Here is an 11,239-nt window from a genome sequence, read left to right on the forward strand (position 1 = left end):
TATCCCACCACCGTTCAGGGCCTCTACAAACACGTCTTCGTTGATCATCGGCGCTCGATTCGAAGTGGGACTGATCGCTGAAGACAATTGTTATCCAGTCAGTGAAATTCCAGGCCAGAGACATGTCTGTAGACACTTGTGACAGCAGTGGGATACCAACGTGACTGTCACCTGCCGTACTTGAGAAAAATGAGTAATGGTCTATGATGCCTCTTCTTTTCATAGCAGGACCACTTTGGCTGTCATATGCAGCACTCTTAGATCATAGAGGTACGTTGCCCAATCATGGAAACTGCAAACATCGCATGACGAAGTATATGCTTGGAGACAGTCGTGCCGGCCGTGGTGGCCGAGTGGTTCTAGGCCCTTCAGTCCGGAACCGCGCGCCCTCTACTGTCGCAGGTTGGAATCCTGCCTCGGGCATGGATGTGTGTGATGTCCTTAGGTTAGTCAGGTTTAAGTAGTTCTAAGTTCTAGGTGACTGATGACCTCATATGTTAAGACCCATAGTGCTCTGAGCCGTTTGAACCATTTTGAGACTGTCGTATTCCAGACTTAGGAGGGCCCCAAGAGAAATACGGGCCTAGTTCAGCATACTTCGCTGACGCTCGGCTATGTACGGGGCATACGGAAAATCAGTATGTAAGTAAAAAGATACCCAGCAAAGGTCTCAACTTTATCGTGTGCTATAGAATGTGTGGATACATTTAAACGCCTTGTTAAGAATTGTTAAACTCGTCTGAAATAGTTACTCACCTCTTGAATGAGGCGGCTGCAGCCAATCGTGGGACCACCAGTGTCATGTGGTGTGGCGAACGCGGTGCGGCAGTGCGGGCTCCCTTGTTCGCTGGTCTCGGTGTCGAAAGGGCAGAATGGCCAGTGTGTGCGTGTGCATGCGTGTGTGTGTGAGAGAGAGAGGGAGTGGGAGTGTGTGGTGTGTGAGGGGGGGGGGGGAGGAGGGGAGAGTAATAGTGGACAGTACAAGACAGCTCCAATATCCCACTCCTCAACACTGAACCACCTCCATACCAAGATACAGCAGAATGTAGATATGGTTTCAACAATGACTCCCGTCTCTAGTTGAGGTTGCCTCTTGACCTTTAACATATAAAAATGTTACGTGTTGCCCACAAAAAGTCATAAAGATCAGTTATTGTGAGTATACACGATTGCCTAATAGTCAGTGAAAGCAGTCACATACACTAGATGCCAAGGAATACGCGCAAGGTGCAGTTTTAAGTAGAGCAACCACGTTTAGTTATAGGTTCATTCAGTAACCACGAAAGCATCACGCAGATGCTCATACAACTACAGTGGCAACCGCTGCAAGAGAGAAGTTGTACACCTCCTTGTTATTTACTGTTACAATTCCGATAGCGCACGCTCCTAGAAGTGTTATTCAATATGTCCCTTACTCCTACACATAACTCGCACAAAGACTACGAAGGTAGGATTAGAGAGATTCGAGCTGACACAGGCCATTCCAACACATCGTTCGCAGCCGGAGCAGGAAAAGCAAACCCTCCGTGAAACACCACAGTGGTTTGCGGAGTGTAGATGTAGATGCAGAAGTAGACTAGTCCACTATGACTTACCACTTGGTTTGACTCGCCTTCTTGCCTAACCACCACACCACACTCATGGTTGTTTCGGCGTTCCCATAAGCTCTCCACCTCCATCCCTGTACCGTACAATCAGCCCAGTGGCATGTATTTTATCAGCATTGGTCTGAGGCGTCTTTCTGGGGCTGCATTCGGGTTTACACTGCACGGTAACTGTAATAGAACGAGTAAAGCACATGAATGTGACACAGTAAGCTTGGTCATCTATGTTCCAGTTGTGGGTCCAAGTGTATCAGTCGGGAGCCGAGCGTACTCGCGGTCAGAAGTGATGTGTAGAGTCACATTTTCATCAAACAGGGAGGAGTGTCATGTATAGGAGAAGACGCATTCTCTAAACCGTTCTGAATTGAGAAACATAGTTATAAATTCTCCAACCCACCGGTATGGATGCACAACCACGTTTCAGACAGCGGATGTGACAGCCGTCTTGTCTTAAACCGAGAGTGCTAAGGTTCGGTTATACCATGAACTTTGGAATAAGAAGGTTTGTCTCACTAATCCTCATAAATTGAAGGGTCCATGGCGCATGTCAGTACGCATTTATTCAAAACAGATATGTGTACACTCCATGAAGTACCTTTCCTATGATACTATAAGTTGTATAACATACTGGGCTGACGTGACATGTACATGGACCTTCTTCGAAAGAATACAGAATACTTTCTTTCGACTGAGGCGTTTGAGCAAACTATGGTTTACCTTACACGACAATGTTTGGTTGTATGGAGCCTCTTTCAGCAACTCGGTTATAAAGACCTAAAATCACTAGATAACTCGGCTCCCTTTCGTCTTAGTACGGATTCTGACACAGCCGTGTAGAATCCTGTCAATTACTACATATGTGGCCACATATAAGAATCATCTGCTCGTGGTGAAAATATTCTGCCATGGTTAGTCGAAACACTTATCAAGAATGTTAATGTTCTTACACTGATGAAAAACGACAAATTAATGTTAAATGAACAAAATGGCAAACAAAAAAGTGGTGGCATACCAGATCATAGCCAAACAAAGTGTAATGTTATCCAAATGATTACTAATGGTAACCTTAACGTCGATAACATGATAAATCACAAAGAGGTAACAATTACAATTACGAATATCTTAAATTAGAACGATTGCATTGACAATGTTGTGGGGAAGACAAAACAAAGACGACCTTTTACTGGCGTAACACTTATAAGCAGCAACAGGTCTACTAAAGAGACTGCCTACGCTACGCTTGATCGTCCTCTGCTAGAGCAGAGCTGTGCGGCGTTCGATCCTCCCCAGATAGGATTGACAAAGGACATCGAAAAGTTCGAAGAGAGGGAGGTCGTTTTGTGTTATCGCGAAACAGGGGAGATACTGTCACGGTTATGATATGCGAGTTGGGGTGCCAATCATTAAAAAATAAAAGACTTTTTTCGATGAGGCGATATATTTTCAAAAATGTCAGTCTATATCGCTCTCCTCCAAAAACCAAAAATTTTGTTGGCATCCACCTTAATAGGGGATAATGACTATTTTAATAAAATAAGAGAAATCTTGGTTCGCACGGTGTTTATTTTTTCCGATGCGCTGTTACAGAGTGAAACGGTAGTGAAATGGTGTGAAAGTGATTCAGTGAACTCTGTGCGAGACAGTTAACTATGAATTTCCGACAAGTGATGTAGATGAAGATGCAGAATATACAATAAGCGCTTCTTCATACTGTCTTTAACCATTATTAACAATAGTATATCTAACGAAATAAATTTTAGTTACAGCTTACAATTTTTTTGTTTTTGCGTTGTTGTTAAACTTTCATTACAACCATACCACAAATTCTGTAATATATTTATATTTCTTTTTTTTATAAGTCTTCATTTTCAAATATTTATTATTCTTGCTATGAAGTGATGAATAAGAGACAGAAACATTTTAAGGACAAATTTGAAATTTTGTTAAGTATTTCATTTTGTTTGTATTCCACTTTTCCAATTTGGAATAGAAGTAGTCACAGTTAATTTCCCGTTAATTTTATTGCTATCTACCGGCATTATCTCACTTGTTCTCACAATTTTCTAATTCAAATTTTCAGTGTCAACAATATTGGTATACGAATAAAGATAAGATATGTCAATATTATCTGGCGTTATTTTCAAATTTTGGATCATTTTATCATAAAACGTAGGCTAATATTCAATTTACGGACATACGGCTGCAATACAGTGCATAATACTCTTCCTAATTTTCGTCTTCCAATGCTGGAGACTTATCAGAGGCCTTAACGGTTCAGAAAGCCGTTACAGATTTACGTTTGCTGAACTTGTTTTGAGTCAGTAATAGCTTACTGAGCCGTTAAAGCCTCTGATGAAGTCTCCAGCAGTGGAAGACGAAAATAAGGCAGAGTATTATGCCTTGGATCACGCTGTATGACCATGAATCAAATATCAGCAATGTGCAAATTTTGTTCTGCAGTTTCTGAACTTAATAAAATGAAAATGTAACTTCACATCACGAAGCTAAATTAAATTCGTCGATAATTATACAAGTGCTGCAAGGATATACACTATCTGATCAAAAGTATCCGAACACCTGGCGAAAAATGACTTACAAGTTTGTGGCACCCTCCATAGCTAATGCTGGAATTCAGTATGACATTGGCCCACCCTTAGCCTTGATGACAGCTTCCACTCTCGCTGGCATACGTGCAATCAGCTGCTGGAAGATTTCTTGGGCAATGGCAGCCCATTCTTGACGGAGTGCTGCACTGAGGAGAGGTATCGATGGCGGTCGGTGTGGCCTGGCACGAAGTCGGCGTTCCAAAACATCCCAAAAGGTGTTCTATAGGATTCAGGTCAGGACTCTCGGCAGGCCAGTCCACTACAGCGATGTTATTGTAGTGTAAGCAATCTGACACAGGCCGTGCATTATGAACAGGTGCTCGATCGTCTTGAAAGATGCAGTCGCCATCCCCGAATTGCTCCTCAACAGTGGGAAACAAGAAGGTGCTTAAATCATTAATGTAGGCCTGTACTGTGATAGTGCCACGCAAACCCACAAGGACTACAAGCCCCTCAATATAAAACACGACCACACCATAACACTACTGACTCTGAATTTTGCTGTTGGTACTACACACGCTGCAGATGACGTTTACCAGTCATTCGCCTTACCTACACCCTGCCATCTGATCCCCACTGCGTATACCGTGATCGTCACTCCACAGAACGTTTTTCCACTGTTCAATCGTCCAATGTATACTCTCCTTACGCCAAGCATGGCGTCGTTTGGCATTTACTCTCGTGATGTGTGGCTTATAAGCAGCTTCCCAGCCATGAAATCCGTTTTCTCACCTCCCGCCTAACTGTCATTGCACTTGCAGCGGATCCTGATGCAGTTTGGAATTCCTGTGTCATGGTTTGGATAGGTGTCTGCCTATTACGCATTACGACCCTCCTCAGGTGTCGGCGGTCTCTGTCAGTCAATAGACGAGGTCGGCCTGTACGCTTTTGTGCTGTACGTGTTCCTTCGCGTTTCCACTTCACTATCACATCGGAAACAGAGGAGCTAGTGATGTTTAGGTGTGTGGAAATCTCGTATACAGACGTATGACACAAGTGACTCCCAATCTCCTGACGAAGTTCGAAGTCGTTGAGTTCCACGGAGCGCCCCATCCTGCACTCTCACGATGTCTAATGATTACTGAGGTCGCTAATATGGAGTACCTGGCAAGCACAATGCACCTAATATGAAAAAAATGTAAGTTTTGGGCTTGTCCGGATACTTTTGATTACACAGTGATTGTATCTGAATGCTAACGTGTGTAACTATTAGATATCGTTGTAATCTACATGGACAAATCTGGGTGTACACTTAGTCGTTTGTGAGGTAACTACGTTACTGTGCCGCATACAAAAGAGAAACTTCGAGGCATGACACGTAAGCAAACCAACTTACACAATTACATGAAACTGAAAATGTTAGAAACCTGCTCTCCCATCCTCTCCCCTCACTGAATAAATTTCTTTGCATACCCATGAGTCTAAAAATGTTGAAATGTGTTTGAATTCCTATGGGACCAAACTGCTGAGGTCATCGGTCCCTAAGCTTCCACACTACTTAATCCAACGTAAACTAACTTACGCTAAGGACAACACACACACACACCCATGCCCCAGGGACGACTCGAACCACCGATTGGGGGAGGCCTGCGAACCGTGACGAGGCAGCCCTGACCGTACGGCTACCCCGCGTGACATGATTCTATGGATCCCTCCGAGTGACGCCAGAAAAAACAAATACTTACATTTTACTGTATTGCGCTACAATAACATGCAGTAGCATTATGAACCATTATTGATCTATAATGGGCAACGGCCTTGCCGCAGTGGATACACCGGTTCCCGTGAGATCACCGAAGTTAAGCGCTGTTGGATGTGGCCGGCACTTGGATGGGTGACCATCCAGCCGCCATGCGCTGTTGCCAGTTTTCGGGGTGCACTCAGCCTCGTGATACCATTTGAGGAGCTACTCGACCGAATAGTAGCGGTTTCGGTCAAGAATACCATCATAACGACCGGGAGAGCAGTGTGCTGACCCCATGCCCCTCCTATTCGCATCCTGCACTGAGGATGACACGGCAGTCGATGGTCCCGGTAGGCCACTAGTGGCATGAAGACGGAGTGCTTTATTGATCTACAATGCTATTATTAATTTAAAAATTCCCAGAACATTAAGACTTTCGGTAAAGTCGATATTGAAGCAGTGCAACAAAAAGGTTCTTAACTCACTTTTAAACTCCTCTGGTCCCTATGGGAAATGGTGAAATCGGTTTTCGTATTGGATGATGCACGAAAACTCTAGTGCCCCTACGTAAATGGAATAAAATTTCACGACTGAGCGTACACTCAGGTTTTTCCATTTAGATTAGATAGCCAGAAAATCGTAAGAAATTTTGGTCTTATGTCAAAGCGGTAGGTGGATCAAAACAAAATTTCCAGACACTCTGTGACCAAAATGGTACTGAAACAGAGGATGACAGAATAAGGGCCGAAATACTAAATGGCTTTTTCCAAAGCTGTTTCACAGAGGAAGACTGCACTGTAGTTCTTTCTCTAGATTGTCGCACAGATAACAAAATGGTAGACATCTAAATAGACAACAGAGGGATAGAGAGACAATTAAAATCGCTCAAAAGAGGAAAGGCCGCTGGACCTGGTGGGATACCAGTTCGATTTTACACAGAGTACGCGAAGGAACTTGCCCCCCTTCGTGCAGCGGCGTACCGTAGGTCTCTAGAAGAGCATTGCGTTCCAAAGGTTTGGAAAAGGGCACAGGTCATCCCCGTTTTCAAGAAGGGACGTCGAACAGATGTGTAGAACTATAGACCTATATCTCTAACGTCGATGAGTTGTGGAATTTTGGAACACGTATTATGTTCGAGTATAATGACTTTTCTGGAGACTAGAAATCTACTCTGTAGGAATCAGCATGGGTTTCGAAAAAGACGGTCGTGTGAAACCCAGCCCGCGCTATTCGTCCACAAGACTCAGAGGGTCATAGAAACGGGTTCACAGGTAGATGCAGTGTTTCTTGGCTTCCGCAAGGCGTTCGATACAGTTCCCCACAGTCGTTTAATGAACAAAGTAAGAGCATATGGACTATCAGACCAATTGTGTGATTGGATTGAAGAGTTCCTAGATAACAGAACGCAGCATGTCATTCTCAATGGAGAGAAGTCTTCCGAAGTAAGAGTGATTTCGGGTGTGCCGCAGGGGAGTGTCATAGGAGCGTTGCTATTCACAATATACATAAATGATCTTGTGGATGACATCGGAAGTTCACTGAGGCTTTTTGCAGATGATGCTGTGGGGTATCGAGAGATTGTAACAATGGAAAATTGTACTGAAATACAGGAGGATCTGCAGCGAATTGACGCATGGTGCAGGGAATGGCGACTGAATCTCAATGTAGGCAAGTGTAATGTGCTGCGAATACATAGAAAGACAGATCCCTTATCATTTAGCTACAAAATAGCAGGTCAGCAACTGGAAGCAGTTAATTCCATAAATTATCTGGGAGTACGCATCAGGAGTGATTTAAAATGGAATGATCATATAAAGTTGATCGTCGGTAAAGCAGATGCCAGACTGAGATTCATTGGAAGAATCCTAAGAAAATGCAATCCGAAAAAAAAGGAAGTAGGTTACAGTACGCTTGTTCGCCCACTGCTTGAATACTGCTCAGCAGGGTTGATAGAAGAGATAGAGAAGATCCAACGGAGAACACCCCGCTTCGTTACAGGATCATTTAGTAATCACGAAAGCGTTACGGAGATGACAGATAAACTAGAGTGGAAGACTCTGCAGGAGAGACGCTCGGTAGCTCGGTACGGGCTTTTGTTAAAGTTTCGAGAACATACCTTCACCGAAGAGTCAAGCAGTATATTGCTCCCTCCTACGTATATCTCGGGAAGAGACTATGAGGATAAAATCAGAGAGATTAGAGTCCACACAGAAGCATACCGACAATGCTTCTTTCCACGAACAATACGAGACTGGAATAGAAGGGAGAACCGATAGAGATACTCCAGGTACTCTCCGCCACACACCGTCAGGTGGCCTGCGGAGTATGTACGTAGATGTGATTGTAGATGTAGATATGTAAAACTTACACACGTTAGCATTCAGACACATTAAGTACACTACCATATTTGAGCGCACCCGAGGGGAACTGCTCTACCCCGTCCGCCCTACAGCCCGGATCTCGCACCTGCCGCCTTCCATCTGCTGGCCAAATGAAGGATGCACGCCACCGGATGCAGTACGTGGATGAAAGGTAGATTATTGATATAGCAAGACGCTAGCTGCAGCGGTGACCAGTATAGTGGTACCATGCTGGTATACAGGCCCTCTATATAAAGTAGCGTAATGGCGTCGCATTGAATGGAATTTATGTTAAAGAAAGGTTTTTGTAACCAAAACTAGTGGGAAGTAATATGGTATATTGTATTCCTGAATAAGACCAATTTGCTTTTAGGAAAAATTGGTTGCGTTACGTGTTGAATTTCTCTGGTACGACTTATTCCTGGTACATTCGCAAATGCAGGGCGGAAAGAACGTTTCCGTAAGCGTCTCCATGAGCGCTGTAATTATTCCAGTCTTTCCTTCCTTAGTTCCTACGAGACTCATACTTAGGGAGTTGTAGAAAGTTCCTAGATTCTGCAGTTAAAACTCACATCTTGAAACCTGGCAAGCAGACTTTCACAGGATTGTTGGCATCTATGCTCAACGATATGGCATTTCAGGTTTTCCCGCATGTCCTTGTTGCTCCCCCATAGAACAAACAAACTTATCACCATTCGTTCGGCCCTTCTTTGTATCGGTTAAATACCTCTGTTAGTCATATCTGGCATCCTAGACTGATGTTACATGCTAACAGTAGCATAATCTCATTGTTAAAATTCATGAAATTGATTGCATTGTTGTTGTGTGGGGTCTCAGTGAGATAAGCTTTATCACTAAGGAAATGTCTGGCCCGTTAGTATAGATGAAAAGCCCTTGTATGGCAACTGGAAGGTTGTTGAATCGAATCCTGGTCACACCGGGGAACATTTCAGTTTGCCTCTAATCTAGCCTTCATCTCTCAATAGGTCGCCAGGAACGACACGTGATTTATATTCCTTGGTGGACTATAGGCCCCCTTTCCCCGTCTGTATAACTGGAGTAGATATGGGACACACAAGTAATCATTGACCACTGGTAGTTATTTTTATTATTCTAAGCAAATTAAGAACTGTTGAAAACATGTATACGTACTGTTGCACAGTTGCCAGTTCGAATGCCACTCGTATTGATTTAAAATCCTTACCCGCGCGAAGAACATACACGCACGTCATCGTCCCCCGTTTCCTACTACGTTGAGGGTGTCATTACGTGATGCCCCAGGCAACATTCTGCGCTTTACAGTGTGTCCTCAACGGACTGGCGCAGGATGACTGAAACGTTGCTAGTCGCTTGCAGCAACATCGGCCGGTGTGACTTGTGGCCGTAATCTCGTACCAAATCGCATACATCTCCGCTTCGCCGCCGCGCTCCATATTTACGCTCGCGCAGCTGTAAATTATGGGAGCAGGCTGCAACAGTCCGATGACCGTGAGAGATTGCTCGGCTGATACGGCGTGAATTCGCAGTGCGTGCAGCTCGCGGACACAGAAATGGCTTTTCACGCAGACAGAACAAACGAAAGTTACGTGTCTGTTTAGGTATACGATAAAATAAATAAAAGACAGTCTTTTTGATAATTCAACTCGATCCACATACAAGGTGCATAGCACAAGTAATATTTTCTCGTCACGTGATATAGTCATATTTTATGCTTTGCAGTATATCTTTTTGAGGATTCTTTAAAATGATCTTTTAGATGTGTAGTTTTGCGGCTTGGAAGAAATTTACAGCTGTTGAACTTAAAATGAAACATCAATAAATAATTTTTAACTGAATTGGCTTAGTTCTTAACGAAACAATTTAATTATTACACTCACTTTAAATCTGTTTCAAATTTTTTTGTTTGACACTGCCTAGGTCTTCAATTCCGAACGTCTCGGCTAGATTATCTCTTTCATTGATATTACCAGTTCTTCAGGTGTTCTACGAACAAAAGAAAACTGGCAATAGGAAAGAAAAGCGAAATTAAATGATGTATTTACATTAGGTGACCTTTTCGTTCCAATACGTGCATAGTAAGGAGGTCTTCCTGGATTTAGAGCGTGTCAGAGAAACAAGAACACACAATACATATTCAGCAAAATAAAATGCTAATATGCCTTCTACAGATCCCAAGTGAAATGGTTCTCACGACTGCAGAATAAGTCAACAGATCATAAACAAATTTTCATTTAAAATATAATATGTAATTTGTTAGAAAATAAGTAAATGTTAAATACCATGGGGTGCACACATTATTCTTAGGCTATTGTAGCCATGCACTATCAAACACGAAAATCATTTCACACTGATGGTGTAATACGCCATCCACATTAAAAGTTTCGAGATCGGCTTTATTCCTACTGTATAATGATGATAATGCATTAACTCCGGTGCCAGCTTAAACTAACAACTGTAACAAGCGTCCAGTCAGTTATGAGCAGGCAGAAGTAAGTGGTGGAGAGACGACCATAGTGTATCAAACTTTCTTGTGTCACAAATCGCAATTCAGCACCATCTGTGAATCAAGTGCCCAAGACATTCTCCTGAATGTACCGAAGAAGTAAGAAACTGAGTGCAAATTTTGTTCGGCACATCTTGACTCCTGAACAAGAAAAAAGCTCGTGGACGTCTGGTGCGGCATGATGGAAATCCAAAACGTGGGTAGTTCTTTTCCGAAATAATTCATCACGGGTGATCAAAGTTTGTGTTATCAATGTGAACCTACCAGAAAACGAATAACTGCAGAAACTCACATGGAGGATCAACAGTTTGACGATATACGCGACATTCAAACCAGTATGGTTCGCGAGTTGGACAGCCTTCCAAAGAAGGACTTTTCTGACGGTTTCACAGGGTTTTATGGACGCCCTGCTTGGTGTACTCAAGTAGGGTGAGACTATGTAGAAATCATGAAGCAGTAAAACCGATATCTTACCTCTAATG

The 11,239-nt window shown here is 43.2% G+C and overlaps 1 pseudogene; it reads left to right on the forward strand.

The window, feature by feature from the left end:
• Positions 1–5,958: 5,958 nt before the first annotated feature.
• On the forward strand, positions 5,959–6,075 carry LOC124623509 (annotated as a pseudogene).
• The last annotated feature ends 5,164 nt before the right edge of the window (positions 6,076–11,239 follow it).

The sequence above is a fragment of the Schistocerca americana genome, chromosome 7 (assembly GCF_021461395.2).
Source record: "Schistocerca americana isolate TAMUIC-IGC-003095 chromosome 7, iqSchAmer2.1, whole genome shotgun sequence".
In the NCBI taxonomy this organism is placed as follows: Eukaryota; Metazoa; Arthropoda; class Insecta; order Orthoptera; family Acrididae; genus Schistocerca; species Schistocerca americana.